Here is a 26,330-nt window from a genome sequence, read left to right as displayed (position 1 = left end):
CATGCCGCGGAGCAACTAAGCCTGTGCGCCACAACTACTGAGCCTGCAGTCTAGAGCCCGCGATCCACAGCTACTGAAGCCCGCACGCCTAGAGCCCGTGCTCTGCAGCAAGAGAAGCCACTGCAATGAGTAGCCCCCACTCGCCGCAACTACAGAAAGCCCAGGAGCAGCAACGAAGATCCAATACAGCCAAAAGTAAAAATAAATAAAAAATAAATAGATTTATAAAAAAAAAAAAAAGTAACCACAAGCATGCTTCTGTGTCAAACTGCAGTCAGTCGGGTAAGTTTCCAGCAGTCTGGAACCTATTTTTTGGTGAGCAACTAAGACGGTGGATAAAGTCTATTTACGTTGCCAAAGTATCTCCCTTAATAGACCCCTCCATCGACCACGCCCACCTCGTGGGTCCTCTGTGCTCTGGGGGCCAGCTCTGCCTAGGCACCTGGGTCACGTCAGAGACTAGAGGGTGAAAATCCCTGTCCCCGAGTTGATTCCGATGACTGAGAGGATGCCTATCTGATCAGAGGAGGAAAAGGGGAATCAGATGTACGGCGAGCACACCAGCTGCCTGGATTTAAACATACGTACACAGAAGCGCCACCTGCGCGCAGAGAGAAGTGAGGTGAGGAACCGTCCTCACGTCCACTGTCACCAAGGCGAGCACAGGCAAGCCGGCCCCATGGCCTCCCTTGAGAAACAGGAATATGACCCTGGGACGGCTGCTCGGGCCACTAGGACTCAGAGTGAGAGTGACAGAGAGCCAAGGTCAGGGGAAGGCCCAGGAGCGGGGCGGGGGAGGGAGAAGGGGAGGGAGAACAGAAGAACATGAGTCCTGCCCTGGCGCCTGGAGGAAGGGAGGGAGGAGGGAGGTGAGCTTTCAGGATGACACGGGTTGCCATCTCGTAATAAGAGCAATAATGATAATGATGAAACCAGGAAGCAGGTCCAGCCCTGGTAAGCCCCACAAGTTCTTCCGCAGGCAAGGAGGAGCATGAATAAAGCAAGGGATATGCACCAGTCCCCTGGAGACCAAGAAGCATTTCCCATCCATGGCCTGGTTTGCTGCTCACAGGATCAAGGTACCGCCAAGAAAACCATCACTGCCCTGATGCAGAGACTTTCCAGGCCCTCCTGCAGGTGAGGCTGGAGCCCCGAGCGCCTCCCTTCCTGTGTCAGTACTCCACCACTGTGGTCCAGGCCCTGGACACGTGCTCCTAACGTTTTTGCTGGAGGTAGCCACTATGAGGTCAGGCGTCCCGGTGGCCGGGCTAAGGGGGTGGGAAAAACCAGATGCTCTGGCGTGGGGACAGTGGGAGCAGGCACAGTTCAGGGCTGGTCAGCTGGGCGAGGAAAGGCAGCTGCCCACGAACCAGGAGCGCCCACTATGCGAGGGGACCTGCACCAGGGCACAGAGGAGGAGGTCGGAGTGTGAGTCATGACAGAGGCCAGGGAGGGGCGGGGCCACGCGTGGTCAGGGAGGCCTGGAGGAGAGAGGGGGGGCCCTGGCAGCCCTGACCGTTCTCGAGGATGGGGGTCACGTTGAGGAAGCTCTGGTTTCTAGCTAACTGGGTCCCGAGTCCCACTGCCGGTATATGAATGCCCGGCTTCTAGATTTGGAGAACTCCCTTCCAAGAGGAGTCATTTAAAATTCCCCTGGTTTAGGGCTTCCCTGGTGGCGCAGTGGTTGAGAGTCCGCCTGCCGATGCAGGGGACGCGGGTTCGTGCCCCGGTCCGGGAAGACCCCACGTGCCGCGGAGCGGCTGGGCCCGTGAGCCATGGCCGCTGAGCCTGCGCGTCCGGAGTCTGTGCTCCGCAACGGGAGAGGCCACAACAGTGAGAGGCCCGCGTGCCGCAAAAAAAAAAAAAAAATTCCCCTGGTTTAAAATATGAGCAATCAAAACGCACCAGGCGTCTGTGCTGTGCTTTTCCATTTCCAACAGACTCCGCTTGCCTGACAAGGTATCCTTCAAACTGAAGAGGCCCCCAAAGCCCAGCCCCAGACACTGAACACGAGCCCACAGAACGCAGTACAAATAACGCATCTTATTCTGTATCAACTACTGGGCGTCGGGGCAGACAGTACCGTCGACAGCCTTAAATACGGGAGGGCGCGTGCAGAGAGCAGGGGAGCGGGGGGGACGCCGAAAGGAGAAAGCCATGCCAAATTGAAAGAGGCAAGCGCCTCATTACGCCCCCTCTAAACCGGCTCTGATGAGGGACCGGAGCCCCCGAGACGACGCGCCGAGCCGGGACAGGCCGGTCCACCGCCGTCCCGAGCGCTCAGTGCCGGCCATTAGTTCTTCCCAATCGGGCGTCAATGTTCAACGCACACTCCAAAAAATATATAATACGAGCAATAATGATAACTATCTGCAGTGTCTCCGAGCTTCAGCACGTGACGTATGAGTCAAAGAAGCCGTTTCACTTTTCACTCGGAGAGCTGACAAGCATGACTGGAGGGGGAATAAAATAACATTCCGTTCGCATAAATATCAAGTAGCCTGCTTGTGACTGCTGCGCCAGGAACGTATTCTCAGCCGTCACTCCGGCAGACAGGCCCAAGGACACTCATAACTTATTTTACAATCATTTAGTTTCAGCTCAAGTGGAAAACGTGACAACTTATCTCTGCTGACAAGATGCCATATCAAACCTTACAATTAACTCTCGTCCGATTATCTGCCCAGCCGATCATTAGCGGGGCCATCTTTGATGAACTGCTGCAGAGAGCATGCCTCGGTGATGGCCGTCAGCGCCAGGTGTGCGGATGGGTTTTCTGCTATCCCGGCTGATATTCAAATAGACCGGGCTCCACGCCTGTGATTCCCATGGCCCTGCTTCTCCCAAGGGTCTCCAAACGTGTATGCCGGGGGAGGTGTCCTCCTGCACCTCGCTGGGAAGGAGCGGGGCATCCCTGCGACTGTCATGACCGCAACAACTACTGGCGTTCCTACCGCCATTGCACGTCCAACGCCCTTCCCCGATCCCCACTCTGGAGTTCATTTCAGGGAGCTGTGGACCCTCTGGAGGGATGTCTCCCTCCACTCTTCCGTACTGGGCTTGACTTGGAGAGTGGACACCCAGAATGTGCTGCAGGGAGCCCGCCACGCTATCTGGGGGAGCTGCCAGGAGTTCTGAGGGCAGGCTGATTGTTACTTCCTGTGTGCTGATGAAAGATAGGAATTGCTTTAAAATGCATTTTCACAAGAAGCCTGGATCTCTATTAAAAAAAAAAAAAAGGAAAAAAGGAAAAGGACCGACCGTGAATGCGTATTAGCTCTCCTCTCTCTCACTTTCACATAGTCCCTAACTTACTCATCTGGCAGGATCAGGAACAATATATTACTAAAAATCTTTGTTTTTTGGTATTACAAGAATTCAAAATGATCAAAGACAGGGCTATTTGTCGGTGCCAGGCTGGGGTGGAGGGAATCAGCTGAGGGTTAAAACCTTCCAAAAACTCAAGATGGAGTCACTGTAGGAGCTAGTTAATTAAAACCTATTCCCTTCAAGACAAAGCCGGCAATCTAAAGCTAATTTGGATCTTCACTAAGGGCTCTGTTCTTTCTGAAGCTCAGAGAGATGTGTGGGCTGGTAAATAAAGAACAGGCCACCTCTGCCATCCAAGGAAATCACAACATCCCGGCTGCTGTTAAAAGGTGAGTGTGAAGTGAAGTTCAAAACCTCACCCCTTCTCACAGTCCTTTTGACGGGAGCTTTCAACAGGAGGACGTTTACTTGAATCCCAATCTCTGAAGATGTTTCAGAGCCCGGCATATTGTCCGGTTCCCTTTGCAGCTAGCGGCGCTCACACAGAGGTACACGGTGTCAGAAGAAGGGGCAGCGGGGACACTGCGGGGGGCCCAGGAAGATGACAGGTGTTGGGGAAAAGGGAGAGACAACACAGTGTTAGACTGAGTTACAAAAGTGGGAGGAAAGGAATACAATAGGAGGGGCTAGAATGGAGAGGAAACATAGGGAGAAGTATTTCCTACCCGGGCTGTGTTCAGTTACACCCAGAGGTCTCTGTAAACGAAGCTGAATACGTTGGAATTGGTCTTCATTTACATGAAGCGCTTACTTACTGAAACATGTTTCTATGACAGCCTTAAAAAAAAAAAAAAAAAAAAACCCACAAACTCTGATCGCTAATTAGGGTTCGGAGTTTCATTTTGAGGCAATGAAAAATGTTCTATGACTGACTGTGGCGAAGGTTGCACATTTCTGTGAATACACTAAAAGTACTGAATTGTAGACTTTAAATGGATGAAGTTTATGTGCTGTGAGTTTTAGCTCACTAAAGCTATTTTAAAACAAAAGAAAAGGGCGGGGGTCCATTGTGTTAAATGCTACAACGCAACCGAACAGGGAAGACAAAAGAAGGTAATGGGAGGGACCAGCAAATGCAGGTTCGGTGTCAGAGCAGGGGGTCCGGGTGGGGGGGTCAGACGACACTCAGAAACTTAAGCTAAGGCCGTTCACAAGACTTAGGTCACAAAGTTGAGTGTGGGGACTGGATGTGGCTCCCTGGGCCTCCAGACAGCCACCAGGACCTGGTTCCGGGTCTCAGAGAAGAGGTGGACCCTGGGATGTTCTGTCCTTCTCTGAGGGAGCCGTCCCGGCCTCCCGCGTGTCCTGTGCAGCGAGCACATGTCCAAGGGCGGAGCAGCCTCACTCCTCTCGTTTCCTCACATCCTCCCCCCTTCCCTGAGCTACATCCGCCTCCCCTCTGGCCTCCTGGTGCACGCCGTTTCCTTGCACCCAGAATCACCTTGTCCCCTGTCCCTTCTTGCCCGCTACAGCAGGCTCTGCAAGTGCATCCTTGAGCCTCATGCTGGATGGTCAGCCTGTACTCATACCATCACCCGATCTGGGGAATGCAGGTCAGGATTGTATATTTCAGGGTCAAAAATTCAATTGTTCTCTGGCGGAATTTTAGCTGAATCAAGCGCACAAAGTTTAAATTAATCCAGTGTACTCCGAAAACGTGTAAAGGCACTCTGAGTAGTACCGTTCGGTGGAAATGAAATCACTTCAAGAGATGCCTGCACCTCGTTTTACATAATCAGCCACAACCATTTCTCAAGTGGGGCGCTTACGGCTGCTCAATGACGAGATTCTCTTTCACGTGGGAGGCTCCACTGGCTGAGCAGGTTGGGGAACGGCTGAGATGTCTAGAAGAAAACTCAATTAGATGGAGAAGTTAATTAAATGCATGATCCCTCTTCGATAACGTAAATTTCCCATCTTTAGAAACTTAGCTGTTTCTATTAAAAGTCACTTGGAATCAAATTCCCAACTCCTGCACACGAAATGGTCCTGTCTGAGGCAGGAAAGGCCAGCTTCAGTTCTGCAAGTCCCCGGCGGGCTCTGTCCAGGGTCCTGAATATGTTCACTTGGTTTCTTCTTCTCAAGGTACAGAAATGCATCAAAACAAGGCTGTTTCTTCATGACCCATCCCTGCTCTTACTCTACTGATATCACGTGGTTTGAAAAAGTAGAGCGATGGTGTCCCCAGCTTTAAGAAAACCTGATATACAGAAGCCCAGACTAAAACAGGAGGTCATTTGGTTGTGATACACCATCCCATTGCTCCAGGGTCAAATGTCAAAAAGGTCAATAATCTAAAGAGTAGAGTGTGCTTCAGTGTGCTTAACTATTTCCCTAATGCTTAGATGGACTGAAAAATTCTGACCATAAATCAATACTTTTCATATATTTTCCATATTCGGAATTATTGCATGAGGGCAGTTTTCAAGGGATGTGGGCCCAAGAAAATGAGTATTTGTGGGGCTCGGGATACCTCATGCTAAACTGCTCCCAGAAGCTTTGTACTCCCCCCACGGCAGTGTGCGAAGGCATCCAAAGCATCACGTCCCTGAAGCCCAGGAGCTGATGCACATTCCAGCTCCTACCCTGACCATTTCCCGATGAAGAAGTCCATGGTCCTCAAGATGGACAACATCAAGGGGTGCAAGAGGGATGCAGATGGGGGGCAGGAAGAGAAGCACAGGACGAGTTCCTCAGAAGGAACTAGCACAGCTGTGGAATCAGAAAAGCGGTTCAGAATCCCACCTGGCTATGTGACTGGGTAGCTCATCTCTTTTGGCCTCAGTATCTCCACATGTAAAATGGGCAGGACAGCACCCCTGAACACCTGCCCTCGGCCTGCCGCAGCCCGGCCTCTCCTTCTCCATCCTGCCCAACACCGACTCCACCCTCCAGGTGTGCAGGCCAACAGCCCCGGGCCATCCTGACTCTTCTCCTCCTCTCACGTCCCACACCAGTCCAAGAGGACACACCACCACACAGGGCTTGGGCCCTGTGCTCACTGTGGTACTGACCAACTGCCAGACAAATGGGTGGACAGACAGACCCACTCACCCCGTCAGGCTCTCTTCTAGAGCTGTAACAACGGAAGTAAATAAAACAAATCTCCTGTCCTAGAGAGCTGATGTCCTGGTGAGGGGACATCATCAATAAACACACACTAGACACAGACTCACACATTAGAGGGATGATGATAGATGCTGAGTGGACGGGTAATCTAGGTGGTCCTGGAGGGTCACTGACATGCTCTTAGCCTCCTTTAATCCTGAAGACCATGTAAACATGGCCACAAAGGGCAATCAAGTTTTTTAAAACAAGAGTCATCCACAAATAACAACTGCTGGTGAGGGTGTGGAGAAAAGGGAACCCTTCTGCACTGTTGGTGGGCATGTAAATTGGTGCAGCCACTGTGGAGGTTTCTCTAGAAACTAAAAATAGAACTACCATGGGAGCCAGCAATTCTAATCCTGGGTAGAATTTATTTAAAAAAATAAACAAACAAAAACCACTAATTCAAAAAGATACGTGCATCCCAATGTTTCCAGCAGCATTATTTACAACTGCCAAGATATGGAAGCAACCTAAGTGTCCGTCGACAGATGAATGGATAAAGAAGGTGTGAGAAATCTATCTACCTCTATCTATACATCTAGATACCCACACAGTGGACTACTACTCAGCCATAAAAAAGAATGAAAATTTGCCATCTGCAACAACATGGATGGCCTTGGAGGATATTAGTGAAGTAAGTCAGACAGAGAAAAACAAATACTGGTATCACTTATATGTGGAGTCTAAAAAAACTAACTACTGAAGATGGTAAAAGAAACAGACTCGCAGATATAGAGAACAAACTAGTGGTTACCAGTGGGGAGAGGCAAGGGGGAGGGCAAGACGGGTAGGGGATTAAGAGGAACAAATTACTATGTATAAAATAAACTACAAGGGTAGATTGTACAGCACAGGGAACGCTGCCAATAGTTTGTAATAATTATAAATGAAATATAACCGTTAAAAATTGTGAATCACTATGTTGTATACCTGAACCTTACCTAATACTGGACATCAACTATGCCTCAATTAAAAAAAAAGAAAAAAGAATAACCATCCAATAAGTTGAAACTAAGGAATCTGAACACAGAACTGCAACACAAAAAACATATATTACTGATACCAAAAGAAGATTATAAATTTAGGGGGCAAGTTCTGATAACTATTAGAGAGGATCTGGGACGTTCACGCTTAGACATCCCGAGATTAAAGCTGGACGAAGTACAGTGCCGACAGCAGACAGCTCACGGATTCCTGCCGGGGTGGGAGCCCAGGGCCAGACGACCCTCATCGTGAAGTCCTCCTGGCCCCTCTTCCCAGCTCCCACACAACACTGCACCCCTTTCATTGCCTTCTGAGTGCTGTGATTTGGCTCTGGGGATGCTTCCCTTATTTGGTGGTGTCCCTCTGAGTTTTAACTTCTTTACGTATGCTTAGCAGCCAGTAGGCACCAAACACCCAAAATAGATGCTCAGTAAAAAGTCTTTCAAAAAAAAAGAAACGCCAAAACGCAAACTGCAGCGCGTGCGCGCACACACACACACAAACAAAAAAATCCACAACAGACAAACAAACAAAAAACCCATACATTTAAGGAAAGTCTTTGAATGCTGGAAGAAACAAAAATCCGTCTATCTATCATTGTATATCTGTGACCTAGAGGTTTTAGATATTATTTAAATGCCAGCTGAAAAAATCTGCATTAAATACCCTCACAGTTTTGAGCCCTTTGTAGAATAAATGATTACCCTATGAAGACGATAAATTGTATCTTCTTTTAAAAAAGATCTAGATTTCCCTTGGGCATCATCACATGTCACGTTATGTTATGTTTCAACTCAACAGATGGCTTTTTTATTTTGGATGAAATCAAATGGTAATTTGCAAAGTCATAGAAATAATATCTTCTCAACATTTAAAATGATACTTGAAAAACTTCTTGTTCTATGTCATCTCACTACTGTCTCCTAAACCGTGGGACAGGAGGTTTGATTGTGGTTCCCAAGCCTTTGTTGATGCTGGGTGGCACGCCAGTGAGAGATGGTATCAGGTGCCTCAAACGTCGGGCCGCTTGAAAGAGAGGCCCCACAAGTCTCAGAAACTCTATTCCTTTCCGTCACACCTGGGCCCTAACAATCGCCCCAGTCAGTGGATTGGAGGCTCCTGTGCGGGACTCCCTCCCACCTTGAGCCACTAAGCCCACGGCGGAGCGTTGAAGGGTTGGGTTCCATTGGTAATCCCCCCTCAGCGGTCTTGCACAGAAAGCCCTGGAGCTGGAGCAGGGCAACTGGCAACCACTGGGGACCAAAGGTGACAAAGCTCCCCACTTGGACGAGCATGACCTTGACGACATATTCAGAGAGCGTTTGCACGTGTGCACACAGACACCAGCCCACAAATAACTACCCAGCGCCCGCTCTGTGGGAAGCACTGTTTGAGGTCCTGGGAAAATAGCCGGAAGATACTATGTGTTTAAAAAAACAGATCCAATTAACACTGCAAAAACCAAACACATCCAATTGTAATTCTATACTGCATGTGTGGATGCAAGAGACACTCAGAATACATTTACCTAAATTTGCATCGTGAGCTGCCTTGGTCACCTGTTTCATACCTATACACCCTTCTAACAGAATAAACATTTTTCATAAAAATATGGGACAACAACTCCATAGGTAAATGCAAGGATTTGTCCTATGAAATTTTTTTTTGGAAAAGTGTGAGATGATTTCTTTAACTGCCACCGAAAAGAGAATATTTCTCTTTCCTGCTGTTTCAGAATTTTGCTAACGTGCTGCTGATGACTAATGACTGTGCTACATATTTTATGTAGATTCCAAGGCTGGGGTTAACCTCTAACTTCCTCTGCCTGAACACGAGATGTATTCAACTCACTCATGTCTCCAACTAGCGGCAGTTGAGGGCTGGGGCTGAATTCATTTGAATAAAGAACTTGAGACACTCAGGTCGTCTGTACTTTGAATTCTGGAATCAGTCTCCTGTGGTATTAAGAAGATGAGGCCAATGACCTTTCACTTCTGATTACACTGTTAAAACAACTGTATTTAAAATACTGACCAGGTCACAAATACATATTAGGTAGGATGATAAAAGGTTCCCCAAGCCAGAGGGCAACTGAGTAGATCAGAGTGGGCTGTTTTGTTTCCACGCCAAACCTGTAGTTAAGATTTCTCCTTCTTTCGAAGGAGCCTGAGTGAGAGAGCTTCCTACATTTGGCAAGTTCTACATTCTGATGGTGCCAAAACTGCCCAGTCCACACAGGGAGTGGCAGGCTGGCACGGTGCCATGCAGCTGAAGCCCAACATTCTGATCACCTAGGATACAAGGATACTGCTGACTCTGTACTGGAAGAAAATGAGTAACTCTCATGGACAGTACCCATGAGGAACAAAGGCTGCACACATGGTACTCAGATGAGCCACCCTGACTAGGGTGACAGTCACCCTGCTTTGCCTGGTACAATCCCAGGCTACGCCTGTTTCCCAGCATAATTAGTAACATATGGTCACCCAACCTTAATCCCACTCTGCCATCATTTCTGAAAATGACAAAAAGAAAAAAGTTCAAAGGAAATCTGATAATTATGGTTATTAAGCTTTGGGCAAGTAAGGTTTCCTGAAAGTCGAAAAGCCCCTCTAAAATCCTACCCTAGGACTTCCCTGGTGGCACAGTGGTTGAGAGTCTGCCTGCCGATGCAGGGGACGCGGGTCCGTGCCCCGGTCCGGGAAGATCCCACATGCCGTGGAGCGGCTGGGCCCGTGAGCCATGGCCGCTGAGCCTGCGCGTCCGGAGCCTGTGCTCCGCAACGGGAGAGGCCACAGCAGTGAGAGGCCCACGTACCGCAAACAAAACAAAACAAAACAAAACAAAAACCTACCCTCCATTTTTGTGTTCTTTGCTATTGAATCTCATGATGATTTCATGTCAATCTCAAAAAACCAAAACAACAAACAAACAAAAAACACGCCTGGGACTTGTAAATGCTGGAGAAGTTTGTTATGTGACAGATAATCATCTTAACTCGCCAGAAAATCTGTCGAATATTATACTTGGGATAGTTGTCCCTACCAATAACCCCATGGATGAAGATACCATGAATAATATCTCCATTCAAAACCACAGACCAAAAATCATTTCATTTCTGAAGTGGTGTTCAAAGTACAGCCTTTTTCAGCAGTTTAATAATCCTGGCCATTTTTCAATGGTTTAATAATATTGTGGCCAAATGAGTGACTCTTATTTTGTCTTTTCCACAAAAATGAGAAATCGGAGTGTAACCTCTAAAATTAACGACGGTGTTTGAAAACTAAGATTAAATTACTTCTGACAAAAAGCGATGAATAATTTAGCCTTCACTCCAGAACATTCTTTTTAAAAAAGAACTGACTTCATTTGTACTCCTCTAATTTTGTCCTTTTAACTTCTAGCGCTGTCTCGGAATTTGGGCTTTGTCCTGGCAAAAGTGAAATAAAACGCAGTAAAATACAATAAAAAAGAAAGTGTCTGGAGATCCCGCGTTGGATCTGCTTTGATTTCAAAGCATTTTCCTTATCGTGGCTAAAAATTTTGTCAATATAGTTCAATCAGATACTGGGGTGGATCTTTGGGGAAATTGCTGTAAAGTAAAATGAGAGATAAGATTGTGTTCCCAAACATAATAACTGACATTTTCCTCTTCTTCCTTAAGCAGAAGCCCAGCCCCCCTGCGGCCGGCACCAGGGTCGGGGAAGGATGCGGCGCCCCGGCCGAGGAGTGGAACCTGCCGCCTGCTATCCATCCAAGGACCGCTCATCCCCATTCTTCCCACTGCTGCCTCTTGTCCCCTGGGGTGAGGTTAGAGGCAGCGACGCCCCACCAGCCTCCCCAACCAGGACGAGGCCTCCTTGCTGCCTCCACGGTGCCCCTGCCCCCGTTCCTCAGGAATACATGTCTTTGCCTCTTCTCCCCTCCGCCCCTGCAGAAGGTTTCCGTCCGTCCATAATTTTCTCTCGAGCGCACTCTCGCCAACTGTCCCCGCCCACACCGCCGGTGACGTGCTACAGCACAGCCGAGGCTGGGACCGGGCGGCTGCTCCAGCTCTTCACTGGGATTCCGTCACTTGCGAGGGTGGAGGAAACTCCGGGAAGCCGAGGAGGGAGGGATTTTAGGGTCCCCTGAGCACAAGACTGGAAAGGCCATCTAGGTCCACTGGGGCTATAACCCCCCGGTCACCCCGTTTCCCGCAGCCTCAGACTGCAGCGCAGATGCGTCCCGACCCTGAGCGGCTTTAACTAGCCGTCACCTCACCCTCCATATCCCAGCAGCGAAGGAGCAGTTTCCTTGCTGTTTTTAGTATCTTCTCTGATTTCCTGGCTCTGGCTCAGAAAAGGAAAAAATAGGCGTTACGTATTTTCTTCCATGAAATTCAAGTTCGTTTTCTAATCCTGGATCTCAGGACACTTTTTCACAGGTGAAGGCATCTCTTCTGTCTTTTCCAGAGGAACCGAGTCTGACCTTTAGAACTACAGTTGTCCGAGTTCCCAGAACATCCCGCAGGCCGCGGGGTGCATCTAGGGGGTGGGGTGCAGCATGGCTGGGCTCGCTCGGTTCTGCCAGGGTGTTTAGGTAGCTAGGACAGCTCAACGTGTTTCTGCCCTTATTTCATGAGGGTCAGTGGAAAATGGAGAAAAGAAGATGCTGATATTCGTGAAAAGAGCTCGGCACTTATAAGCTTTATATGCAAGATGGGCACAAGAATGGATTCAGGAGGCACACTCCAAGTGGCAAATCTATATAGCCTTGGATACTCAGGGGGTTTGAGCAGATCTGTTCTATTGTGAAGAAAGAGAACACAATGATGACATGGAGACACGGTGCAGAAAACTAGGCTGGGATGAGGCATAATTAGGAATTGCACAGTATCTTCTAGCTCTTTCGAAAAGCACAGCCCTGCCACCACTCTCTTCCGAAGTGTTACAGCCATTGTTCTTACAAATTCAACTTTTTTTTGGCCATGCCGTGGCGGCTCGCAGGATCTTAGTTCCCTGACCGGCGATCGAACCCATGCCCCCTGCCAACGGAAGTGCGGAGTCCTAACCACTGGACTACCAGGGAATTCCCACAAATTCAACTTTAATACATGAAAGAAAATCAGTAACAAAATTACATACTTAAGTATGACTGTATCTGACTTCACATCTGGAAAGTCTCAGGAAGAAGCCTATTTGTTCAAGCCGTGCTTGTGTGGGCAGGAGACGGGGCCGGGCAGGACCGGGATTCAGAGCCTTGTTCTAGGTCCACGCAGATGAGAACATTCACTGACTATTAAACATTGCAATTTGCTCAATGCAACGAAATGAAATGCAATGAAACTGTGATTCATCCTCTACCATGGACGCTTCACGCATGTGAATAATTCCACTTACTGCCGGTACAACGTCTGCTTTCCAGGACACAGGACAGGCCCCACGCAGCTTCCCCATGACTCTACCCAGTTGCTCTGAATTGAATTGGGTCTCCTGGTATCTCTGTAACTGTCTCCCCTGTGTGGCAAGTGGCAGAATGGGGGCAGGGACTCAGGCATCCTGACTTTGGTCTCTGTTTGCCCCACCAAGCTCCCCTTCTGCTCCCTGCCCCCAAAGCCTCAAATGTCCCCCCGCCACCTGCTCTCCTCTTCATGGCCTTGCCAATGCCAGTCAAGGACCACGCTTTTCTGATCAATTAAAGTTGCAAACTGAATTAAGTTTGCTACTAACGAAGTGCAAGTGGAAATTCGCAAATGTTCATGGCTTCATTTGTGTTTTTTCTAACTACAGAATTCATATTTGAAATAACTTTAAAAAATTTTTACATAAATAATAGGTATTCATTTCTGAAAGCTCAAAAGAGAACAAGGGAAAAACAGTTAAGATCTCGTATAACTCCCTCACCCCGCACTCTTTCCACCCAGGAGCCCTTTACACACACCCTGCCCAGCCGGCTCATCGACGCATAAAACACGTGATCCTGCCAGCTGTGTGACCTGGGGCCAGTTATTCAGACTCTCTAAGACTCAGTTTTCTCATTTAAAATGAGGATAAGGGCACTGCCACACAGAACTGTAACAGGTTTAATGAGCAATGTGTCTAAAGCACTGATCCGGGGCTACTGCAGGGCGGAGAGCATCAGTACATTACATAAGCCCGAGGGAAAGCTCACTGGGCACCCCGTTCTCAGCCCCAGGAACAGAGAGGTGAACTAGATGGAGTCCTCGCCCTTAAGAAGCGTACATTCTAGTGGGGAAGATGACAGATGATAAAATCAACGCGTGAATTACAAAGGTGGAAGGGGAGAGTGGTATGGAGGCAGTAAAGCGGGGAAGAGGGCTGTGGGCAATTTTAAGCTGGGAGACACAGAGGCCTCACGGACAAGGTGGTATCTGATGGGACATGAGGGCAGGGAGGCCATGTGCGCCTGGGGAGAGGTTCCCCAGCTCGGCACGGGACCAGGCCCCAGAGTGGGTGGGACCACACGAGGGTGACGCTGAAGCCGGTTCACAGCACGGTGACACCTATTGTTTACATGAACATCCTTCCAAGTTATTACACGGAAGGCAACATTTTCAGGGCTACGTGGCATCCCTTTGTGGGGCTTTACTGTAATTCATTTAACCAGTCCTCTGCTGCTCGTCACAGAGATGGTTTCCTATGCCTGAACTATTTTCAGATAGAGTAGAGAAACTTAACACATCTATAATTAAAGCCAGTTACGATGTAATCCAACTTTTGGAAATAAGTAAGAACACAGACATATGCACTGGAAGGGGACATATCCCCCAAACTAAAAGCTTAGGGTAGGAGTTTTTTTTGTTTTAACAGCAAAAAGCTTCTCTGCTTTTTTAATTTTTCTAAAATGTAACGTTTTATAATTAGGGAAAATGCAAAGTTATTATTGCAAAAAATGAAAGAAGGGATAAGGTAGTTAACCCACTTGCTAGAAGGAGGAAGAAAGGCTTCCTAGAGTAGGCTGAAGTATGCATAACTGACACCAATGGGATCCTCTGTGTTTTAGCCCCATGACGGACGGATGTCACATTCATTGACTGGTGAAACTTTTTACATAAGTACGTCTATCATCCAGGCTTCTAGAAATCAAAGAATTTTAAAAGTGAAAAACAGAGCATAATGAACACAGTGCTAAGGGGAAAAAATGAATATTGTTTGAAAGGACAAATAATTTCTTAAAAAAAAAATTAACTGTCCAGGAACTTGTATTCACGTGATTTGATGGCTAACACTTTGGTTTACAGTTTTGCCAGCGCCCTGGGAAGACAGACGTGAATAAAAACCGGGTGCTGGGGCTTCCCTGGTGGCGCAGTGGTTGAGAGTCCGCCGGCCGATGCAGGGGACACGGGTTGGTGCCCCGGTCCGGGAAGATCCCACACGCCGCGGAGCGGCTGGGCCCATGAGCCATGGCCGCTGGGCCTGTGCGTCCGGAGCCTGTGCTCCGCAATGGGAGAGGCCGCAGCAGTGAGAGGCCCGCGTACTCTGGGGGCCTGAACTGCATGTCTTGCTGGCGCTACCCCTGCCTTCTGATCGATGGGGGCCTTACGGGCCCCCAGACTTCCATTTCCCTCTGCGCCCTCACCATAAAGGCGTCTTCGAAGGGAGACGGTGAGGTGGTGCTTCTGGGACATTTTGACATAGAAGGAAAACAGCCCTCAGACAGAGGATCTCTGAGGGCTGTTTCGGGGAGTGGACATGCTTATTTCACTTTCTGCATCAGTGCAAAGCTTGCTATGAAATGAACCAAGAGCCAACAGCTGGTTGCAAGGCGAGTTTCCCAATCTTGTAAAATTAAGCTTAAAATCCCACAGTACATTTTTCTGTTTTCTAATTACATGATACACAGAAAACATTTCCAAAGTAGCAATGCTTTATAATTTCAGAGTTCAGCTAGGGACTATGTGCTTATAAACACTCTGAAATATAGAATGCCCGTGTGGAAAGGTAACTGGTATATGGTTGCAATCTTGGCTAAATGCTGCAGAGAGCAACTCGCACGTCAGAGCTGAGATCCTGAACTGCAACCGAGATGGAGAGATCAGGTGTGGGAACTGCGTAATGTATTTATCAATAATATCAAGCTCCCCAATACTATATTTTAAATTCAATTATAATTATTTCCTTGTAAATAAGTACACATTTTAAGAGATTCTGACGCAGACAAACATTTCCCTGCAAATGTAGTAAGATTTTAAAAATCCCACTGCAGAAATAATGTAGCAATTAAAATAGCATTTATAACAAAATATGTTTAAAATGTTTCTTCCTATAAAAGAGTAAAATTTTAAGTCATTTAAAATAACCATCTGTTTCCTCATGACATAAAATTTTTAGTATCATGTAATTAATATTAATATCACTTTCTGTTAATAACCTTATCTGTCAGATAATAAAGCAAAGATGTAAGGAAAGATATACTCATTGAAAGAAGTTTAAGAATGCAAAACCAAAGTAATGTACAAGTACTAAAGGAGTAAATACACAGAGGGTTTGATGATGACCCTGATCTGTACAAAGCTACCTGTCAGCCGTATCTATCAATCATCTCTCACCCTACCTACCTACCTGCTTACCTACCTACCTACCTACCTATCTTATCCATCCATCCATCCAGCCACCCACCCCCCCCATCTATCTCCCTATTTTTATCTCTATCTATCTATCTATCATCTATTACCCTATCTACCTACCTAATCTTATCTGTCCATTGGTCCATCCATCCAACCATCCACCCACAATCTCTCTCTATCCCTATCTATCTTTATCTATCTATGTCTATTAACCATCTATCTATCTATCATCTATCCACCTACCTATCTCCTTCTAACCATATTACAACCAATTGTATTTTTATAACCACTCCTCTGCTACATTTACTTCCACTCCTTTCTTCCTTATCAGTATCTAAAAAATTTTAAGCCCTTTAGGTCTTTCCCTCTTTGTATGCATGTGTGAATAACAGGAAGCAAGGGAAGGATGGAAAGAGATCTGACCAAACTTTATTCTAATAACTGAAAAAGTCACCAGGGAGACAGCATCACTGAAGTTTCTTGAGCTATTTGATTCCTAGGTTGAGGACTTGAGCAAAGCAGAGGAATAAAAAATGAATATTTTCCTGGCCCCAAAGTGGTATGAAATCACGAGAAAAAGTCCTATATTGCTTAAAAATATACAGTGTTATAAAATCAGATGGTTTAATGTTGCAAATACAAAAGCTCAGAAGGTTTTCTTTCCAGTTGGGAAATGGCGGTATATACATTTGACAAATCTTTTTATGCTACTCCACCTCGAAGTCATTGGATGCGGGGCAGTAAATGATGCTTTCTATCTGTTAAAAAAATTACCCTAAAATTGAAAGTTTGCAACTAAAACTGCTGGGACCAAAAAACCACCAAACAAAAAAACTAAGTAACTGTAAAATTTTAGACTTCTATATTTTAGGAAGCTTTAACAATTTACGTTAATAACACGTTGTTGCACTGAGACCAATGAGAAATGATGTTACTAAAAATACCAGTGGGATGGGAAATGCAAGTTTCAGCGACAGCTCTACTGGAGACTTCTAGACTTCCAGGAGAATCAGGGGTTGCTGGGCTTGGATTACCTCCTTCTCTCCTAACCCACCTCTGCCTCGTCTTTCTACACCAGATGATAACCCATGCTGACTCAGGAGTTGGCTTGTAAAAGTCACAATCACTGCTCCCTGAAAGTCACGAGGGGCGTACTTGACTGCCCAGACTCAAGTCCAGACCTTTTGTGGATCCTTTTTCTAATCACCCTTCCTACCTTCATGCCTTGTCTCCAGCTAAGTTCCTTCATTACCCACGCCACAAAGCTCCCCAGACACATGCCCTTCCCAGCCTTCACACACACTCTTCCCTTCTCTGTCATCAGAGAAGCCAAGAGAAGAGAGAGTTTCCAGCACGATGGAGCGGTCACTGGGTTCCCCATCGCTAAGAAGCAGATGGCGACGGGAACCATGCTGTACCTGGGGTGGACAGCGTGGGTGGCCAGGCACTGGATGAGAGCAGTGTCCGGGCAGTGCAGGGAGGGAGGACAGATCGGGACGGATCAAAGAGAAGGCACCTGGTGAGTAGCTGGAGACACTGAGTGTAGACAGGAGTCCCAGGAGGGTGTATGGAGAAGAAGGCTGAGAAGGGGCTGGAAGGGCAGAGGGCCACGGAGCCAGGATGGGAGATCCTGGAGCAGGCCTGTCTGCTGAACAGAGGGACCCAACGTCAGGGAGAATCTGACGGTACAGGAAGCAGACAGGGTAACTGCAGAGGCAGAGTCCTTTGGAAGTGAGAGGTGATGGGTCCAGAGGTGGAAGGAGCAACACTTCACAAGGGCAGGGACCATGCCCCCCAGTCCCCTGGCCAGCAGGAAGCAGCACAGAGGCTGCAGCTCCAGGTGCAGCTGGGGCGTGGGGTTGGGAAGGTGAGTATGCGCCTTCCCCTGTCTCACTGGTGAGACTTCAAGAGGGTCATCAGGTGAGGGAGAAAGTGAAAGACTCAAGAGGAAAAGTTTTGAAAGAGTCGTTTTGAAAAGTTATGCTCTATCATATTACTTTACGCTACCTTGTGCCAAAATTGTCCCAATTCCTGTGCTCTACGGTAGGTCCTTATTAGTTATCCATTCTATATATAGTAGTGTGTATACTACCCAATACTCTGCAATGACCTACATGGGAAAACAATCTAAAAAAGAGTGGATATGCGTATATGTAGAACTGATTCACTTTGCTGCACAGCAGAAAGTAACACAACATTGCACATCAACTAGACTTCAATAAAGGTTAAAAAAATTGTCGGGCTTCCCTGGTGGCGCAGCGGTTGAGAGTCCGCCTGCCGATGCAGGGGACACGGGTTCGTGCCCCGGTCCGGGAAGATCCCACATGCCGCGGAGCGGCTGGGCCCGTGAGCCACAACTACGGAGCCTGCGCGTCCGGAGCCTGTGCTCCGCAACGGGAGAGGCCACAGCAGTGAGAGGCCCGCGTACCGCAAAAAAAAAAAAAAAAAAAATGGTCACAATTCTTTCCTGTAACTTTGACCCACTGTTCCGCGTTCAATTCCCTGGGCGTACACAGGGTAAGGCTCCTATCTGTTACCTTGACCGCCATTCGCACGCAGTGTTCAACCCCGACCCCAGCTCCAGAAGAGTGGATCTCAATCCCAGCTGCACCTTACAAGCCCCCTGGGAACATCTGGTGCGCAGGCTCCACCCCAGGGCCAAAGAAGCCCATCTCCAGCCCTCGGCCCCAGGAGCTAGTACTTTTGAAAAGCACCCTCCAGAGCAGGACCAGGGACGCCCCTGCCCCAGAGGCCCCTCCCACCTCCCAGTTCCTCCGTCCCTATCTCTGACGTGGGTTCCAGAGCCTTCTCTACATCCGCATCCACTGCTGTGAACAATCCCCATTTGCCAGTGTCCTTCTGGAAATGTGGTCCCACAAGAGACGCCTCCTTCTCTCAGGGCGGAGGAAGTCTCGACGGCATTTCGGCAGGTGAGCTACACGAGGTCAGCCTCGTCGAGGCAGGGGTCCCCATTCCACGTGTGCACGGTTGGTTGGCTGGATCTGAATGCAGGATATTCATCTTAGTTTCACTTTGTTAGCCCCGACCCATTCTGTGGCCTCTGAATAGGGAGGATGCTGAGATGACGCCCGCCCATGTGTCGTCCGCGCGTCCTCAGCACGGGCCGACGGTCAAGGCCACCCCGGGTCTCCCTCAGGCAGAGTTCTTGGGGCAGCTGAGCGTGGTGGTTCAAAGTACAGCACAGTGGAGGCTGAGACACAGCCTGAGACGGAATCCAGCCTTGGCCACCGGCCTGCTGCTACCTCTGTTTCCTCATTTCAAATGGGGATGGCACTAGCCCGCCTCTTCCGGGTCCTCGTGCCTGACAGGCAGGGAGTGCTGGATGGATGTCATGTGACATCATCACTGGTAGTAGCAGCAGAACTGCCATGGGGCTGGTACAACCCCCGCCTTCTGCCTTGGGGGACGGTCTGGGAAGCTGAGTTGAAAGTCTCGCTGCGGGCAAGGCACTGCTTGGGTTGGCTGTAGTCATTCTCTCAAGAAAGGAAACAGCCTCCCCTTTCTTTGGGAAGGATTATCATTTAATTCACGGTGAAGCACAGTGACGGTGGCTGCTAGGGTCCATAAAACCCAAGTCTTCATTGTTCAGACCAGGGTTTCTGGACCTCGGCGCTACTGACTTTGGACCAGATGGTCCTCTGTCGTGCGGAGCTGCCCTGTGCACTGCAGGGCGTTCACAAGCTTCTCTGGCTTCACCCACTCGATTCCAGTAGGAAACCCCTCCAACCCCCTCAACTGTGACAACCTAAACTATCTCCAGACACTGCCAAATGTCCCCAGGGGAAGGACACACAAAATCACCCCTGGATGAGAACCACTGGTCTAGATGAAGATACCGAGGGCCAGAGAGACCAAAAGATATGGTCCAGGTACCGTAGCAACTGGCAACGGTATCCTGCTCTAACATCTGTTTAAAATGATTTCTAGACATTTGCCAGGCAGCAAGAGAATTGCTGGCCTGCAGGTATGCAATCTCCGGCTCCCGGTCTGATATGGGGGCAGCGTTTCCCCTAGTCAGCACCTGCTGCTAGAAATAGCTGTTAGGAAGGAACTGAGGAGGCAAAGTACAAAGTAACAACGTTCTGATTGGGAGGAAAAAAATACACCTTTTACCCCCTGCGGCCAGATACCCTAGGAAGCTTCTGCTTTCTCCTCGGTCCCATGCAGAGAAAGGGAAGCAGGTTCTGCCTGCAGAAGGGAACTGGGGTCATCCCTTTAATTAGGCCGACGAGCCTGGTGGGGGGAACAGACCGCAGCGGCCGAGACCGGGCGTGCCCAGCTTTGAGATGAGAGCCCACAGGTCCTTTAATACTGAGCTTAGCTGAAGGTTGATGACAACCCCCAGGGAATGGTTTCTGAATGCCAGCCAAGATTTGGGAGAAACAGATGAGAAAGGCAAAGTGCAGCAGAAGTGAGAGAAGGGAAAATGTCTACCTTCCCTTAAAAAGCAAGCTCTATGAAAAGATAAACAATTTTTATGATACGTTGTTTTAATACTAAGAATTCATTTCTCCTTTAAAAAAAATAACAGAGAGGAAAACTATAAGCTTTGGAATCAGAAAGACCTGGGTTTGAATTCTGGCTATTAAGAGTGTGGTCTTAAGATTCTCGACCTTTTGGAACCTCACTTATGAAACAGGGATAATGATTCTCAGGAAATGGGCATTAGATGTCAAGCTCCTGACACAGAGACGCAGCTGTACAAATTCAGACGCTACGTAAGATGGCCAAACAGGCACATGAAAAGATGCTCAACATCGCTAATTACTAGAGAAATGCAAATCAAAACTACAACGAGGTATTAACCCACACCAGTCAGAACGCCCATCATCAAAAAATCTACAAACAATAAATGCTGGAGAGGGTGTGGAGAAAAGGGAACCCTCCTCCACTGATGGTGGGAATGTAAATTGGTGCAGCCACTATGGGGAACAGTATGGAGATTCCTTAAAAAAACGAAAAATACAGCTACCGTATGATCCTGCAATCCCACTCCTGGGCATATATCCAGAGAAAACTCTAATTTGAAAAGATAAATGCACCCCCAATGTTCATAGCAGCACTATTTACAATAGCCAAGACATGGAAGCAACCTAAAATGTCCATTGACAGATGAATGGATAAAGATGTGGTATACATATAAATGGAATATTCCTCAGTTACAAAAAGAATGAAATAATACCATTTGCAAAAACGTGGATGGACCTAGAAAATATCATACTAAGTGAAGTAAGTCAGATAAAGACAAATATCGTATGCTATAACTTACAGGTGGAATCCACAAAAATGCTATGGCTTAATTTATTTAGAAAACAGACGGACTCACAGACATAGGAAACAAACTTATGGTTACCAAAGGGGAAACAGGGGGTATAAATTAGGAATTTGGGATTAATAGATACATACTACTGTACATAAAATAGGTAGCCAACAAGGACCTACTGTATAGCACAGGAAACTACATTCAGTATCTCGTAATAACCTATAATGGAAAACAATCCAAAAAAGAATAGATACATATGTATAACTGAATCACTCTGCTGTACACCTGAAACTAACACAATATTGTAAATCAACTATACTTGAATTAAAAAGGAAAAAAAAAAAGTGAGCTGTAGTGTCACACTACCGCCACCTGCTGGTCACATGATAAAATTGTTAGCATAGAATCCAAGAAGAGGAAAAAAAAGTGCTCAAGCTGTAAAAATTAAAATTAATGAACTGACAGTAAACCTTCCCAGAACGCAAAGTTACGGCATGCTCTCTGTAATCTCAAATGCAGGGCTGCCTGCCCCTCCTGGGGCTGGCTCTATGAGAAAGGAGAAACCAAAGGAAGTGCAGGACACAACGACAAGAGCTGAAACCTGTGTTTCTAACTTCTACCATTAAAACAAGCCTTGTAAAAAATGTCCATGATGACAAAAAATATTTAAAAGTTAGCAAAAATGCAAGCGCTTCAGATTCAAGATTGGCTGTCTAATAACCATAGATTCTGGTGGGAAGATGTGTGGTTAGATGGTTAGAAGGAAATGGGCACACACACACCTTCCATGTGGAGGAGTGAAAGATGGGTATGGTTTTTATACTTGGGGCTGACAAGGCTGGACGGTGGCCTGGTGGAGGCAGGTGGAAGTGAAATGTTCAAGAGTCATCTGAAGCAGTGCAGTACTGCCGGTGATGGGCAGCCAGGGTGGCAGAAGATTAACTCTTGGAATGAAGCAATCAGAGATGGGGTGGAGCCATCAGAACAACCTGACAGTCAAGAGGGGCGGGGAGTTTGGCTGCCACGGCAACGGCCACCACTGAGACCCTCGGCCCACAGCTGGCAGTGGCAGGAGATGGTGTGGCAGGCTGCCAGGCTTGCCGAGACACGCAGGACCCCTCGCAGATGGATGCACAGGGTTCACGGCATTGGCTCGGGCCCTCAGCACAGGTGGGATGCACCTGAAAATGCATTTTGCCTCGGAGCAAGATATGACAACTAAGTATACTACAAATGACCCCCCCGGGGGTCCCCTGCCACCCACAGTCATACTAACTCTTGGCTAGCACTTCTAGAGAAAATTACCTATAGAGAAATGCTTAATCAAAAAAAAAAAAAAAAAAAAAATCACAGGCTCCCAATGAAATTGCAGAGAATTCTCAGCCAATAGTTGTTGCAGAGATAATTGTTCTGAATCTATCAATAAAGCTGAGCTGCCCCTTCATTGACTGCAAACACCAATTTCTTTCACCCAGGATTATAAGTTGGTGTTCACAGGCTCACTCCTGCCATTACCGTGATAAACAGTTGAAACCACAACAGGGTCTGACATGTAGATCAATTCTGGGTCCATAAAGAATCTACACAAGAGGTTCCAGGACAGGAATTTACAGCCACCAGTTTTTATTCTCTCTTGCTGCAAAAATTACTTCTGTCAAACACTTAGGAGAGTGAGGAAAAATGTAAAAAAATTAATTTTTCATGTACTACTGGAACAGCCTTTTTCAACGCAGAAGCTCAAGATGAATGTGTTTCTGCATTTAAAAAATTACGCTGAGCAGCCTGTGGTGCTTAGCTGGAGTGGGACCCAAGCCTCTGTGCTGCAAGCCGGCAGACAGCAATCTGAAACCCTGAGCTGAGCTGTCTGCCTTTCCTCTAAGGGCAGATGCGGGTCTCACGTTAGCAACGCCAAATTATATTAGACATCTAATTTTAAAGCTCAGGTACTTAAATGTAAAACCTTACAGCAGTAATAGTCATAAAGCAGTGGGGCATTGCATTTCACAGAATGGAGTCTTCTTTCTTCCCCCCTTAATTTAACCAGAACCTCCTGTTTTGTAGTTTCACACACCACAAAGTCATCTATCTAATTAGGAGTTGCTCACAGCTGCTTAAAAGACAGAAACCCCCGGGGTACCTGTGCGTCTAAAGGGGAAGACTTTACGGAGTTCTCTGGAGCCAAAGTCTTAATTTAGTGTGGACAAGGGGGCAGGGAAAAATGGAACCCCAACGTCATGTATTATCATGTACAATAAAAATGTGGGACAATGGGAAGGCATATTCACCAACACATGGTCATTTGGATTCAAAAGCTGCTTACTTCTCCCTGTCCCTGCTGCTAGCGCAGTGTAAGCTTTTTTATGACCCTGACATCCAAACCAGAGACTGGGGTGAGGGAGAGAAAATGATTAAAAAAAAAAAAAAAGAGGGTGGAGTTTGTATTTCACTGCGACGTAAAGAGAAAAAGCATGACAGAGAGCTCTTAATCATTGTTTGTTTCTTTTGTGATTATTTTCCAAGCATGGCAGGGAACGTGGATGCCCAAGTTGAGGTCTTGAAATCCATTCATAAATGTGTTTTCTTGAAGTCAGCTGTCAGATCCTGTGCCCTGATTTTACTAACAACTGCTCGGCGTCTGGAAGGATGGTACTAACGGGAGGGAAGCCAGGACGTTACTCTGGCCGCAGGCAGACAGGGCTACTCCACATGCAGGTGGACCCGAATGGCCCAGGATTCTTGACGACGTGCACTCTGACCCAGGAAGTCTTGCTGGAGCCTGGGACTCTGCATTTCTAGGCAACTCCCAGGGGCTGTCAGATACCAGTCAGTCTGTGGACCACACTCAGAAGCAAGGATTTCGAGCAATGGTTCTCAAACTTCAGCATGCAGCATCATTCCGTGGAGGGTTTGCTGGCACAAAGGTTGCTGGGCCCCACCCCTGAGTTTCAGATTCAGTGGGTCTGGGATGGGACTTACGAATCTGCATTTCTAACCAGTTCCCAGGGGATGCTGCCGCCACAGGTCTGGGAAGCATATCTTGAGAAGTGCTGACATAGACTCTAAGGCCTAGAATCAGGCCACCTGGGTTCACATCCCAGCCTTACCAGGACGTGACTCTGGACAAGCAGTATTGAACCCTCCTGTACCAGAGTCTCCCCACCTGGAAAATGGAGCTAAGAGCAGTATCCACTCCACGGGGATCAAATGCCCTCAATAAATATTAGCTCTCGTTATCATTACTACTGTTTCTCTTTTCAATCATATCTTGGGTGTGACATACCAGCCATCCTTCGAAAATACAGGCGTCAAGGAAGATGCCTGAGAAACTATAGGAATCTTACTTCTGTACAACATTCCGTTTTCTCTCTGGATCTTTGCTATTTAAAATGTCAGCTGTAAGCCTTAAAATAAGATGCTAATTAATTGTGCGATTCTGACCCGTTAATACTCATCTCTCTTCTTCCTCTCTGTCCTCATTTTCCTGTATCCCAACTAATACCTTGCACTTCCTTGTGGCCCCTCGACTGTTCCATGTTGCCCTTTCCTCCTCTTCAAGTCTCTGTCCAAACTGCCTTCATGTTGAGAACAACTTCCTCCTGTGGTTTTGCACACACACAATTCATCTGGTTCTTGAAACGCTGCTCAAGTTTCAGTCTCTTTGGGAAGCTTTCCTTGATTAACTCTCTCCATCCTTAAACTACCTGCACAATTTCACCCCGGGCTTTCTCCATCCACATCCCGCAGTAGGCTCGTACCAGGGCCCAGACTGGTTTCTCATCTCCTGTGTTCACGGTTCAAGCTCTGGGGCATCAGGAAGCCTAGCTAGTCTAGTCTTTCACAAACACACAATGTGATAGAACAACGGACACCCGGGGCGTTGGCATGTGAGAAATCGATTTGTAAAGTTAAAAACAGCGTTCACCCGTAGGCAACCTCAGTCATACAGGTGCTTTATAAATATGCCCGTACGGACCAATACGATCACCTTCCGTGGGAAGAGGCTTCTCAGCAAGTCAAGGGTCTGGCACTCACGGAGTCCCTGATGTGACGGTGTGGAGGTGCCCTGGCATACACACATGACCAGATGCAAAGAGCTCTCAGGTAGAGGGGAAGTTAGCTAGGGAGTCTTTATCAAAGAGATAATTATGCGAATGGAATATCTGTCAAGTGTGGGTTTTAGGTTAATAGGCTGCTTCCAATGCTTTTTCTGGAGGAATATTCTGAGTGTGGGGGGAGGCAAAGACTTGGGGTGAGGATCTTGCTTAGGAACTTGTTCTTCTATCCCCTCCCCAAATATAACTCCTACGGCGCATAAGGAACAGAACCTAGAGACCGCCGCCCTCATCAGGTGTGGTGGTGACTCAGCAGTTCTCACTCACAAGAGGAAAGCTTTAGAAAGGGTGCTGCCGGGCAAAGCAGCGTGTGCACCAGGCCGGGAAGAGCCAGCTGATGACTCCTGCCCCCCTCAAACGTGGGAGCGCACCTTCTCAGAGGGTGCCGGAATGAACCCACTCAGACAGTAAGGGTAATGCTCGTCGAAAAACGGCTGCATTTCCAAGTATTTGATAATGCAATTAAGCATGTGAACTGCTTGCCCCCCTAAAAAAAGTAACCATGGCAACCACAGCAGATGCTCAGTGACAGAAGCCACAGATGGACACTGCCCTACATACCTACTGACCACGCAAGGGAGAGAAGGACACACCCATTTAAGATTAGAACACAGAGGCTTGCAGAGGTAAGGCCGCCTGTCAAGGCCACCTGCTCGGCAGGTCGGGGGCCTCTGCCTGGAGCACGGACGTGTCTGCTGAGGAGGCCCGCACCAGGCCTGCCGGGGCACCTGACGACTATGAACGCACAGCTGTCGCGTTACAAGGGAATAAACTGTACGCAGTTCATTTATAATGACTTTAGCCTCTTCATTGAGCGTCTTAAGGTGCTGTCATGATTTCAGACGAAAGGTGGAAAGCCCAGTCCCTGAAGAGGCTGGAGACAGACGTTCGTTCTCTACCGAAGCATCCTGTTTTGTCTGAGGAAGGAGCCGGGAGCGTG

At 47.7% G+C, this 26,330-nt stretch overlaps 1 protein-coding gene across 14 annotated transcripts in view; it reads right to left on the bottom strand.

Annotated features, from left to right (window-relative positions):
- The window catches only part of AGAP1 (ArfGAP with GTPase domain, ankyrin repeat and PH domain 1), a 550,828-nt gene that overhangs the window by 126,982 nt on the left and 397,516 nt on the right, over window positions 1-26,330 (bottom strand). The gene's annotated exons all lie outside the window — the stretch shown is intronic.

Source organism: Orcinus orca, chromosome 7, assembly GCF_937001465.1.
Source record: "Orcinus orca chromosome 7, mOrcOrc1.1, whole genome shotgun sequence".
NCBI lineage: Eukaryota > Metazoa > Chordata > Mammalia > Artiodactyla > Delphinidae > Orcinus > Orcinus orca.
This window is presented reverse-complemented; position numbering and strand designations above follow the sequence as displayed.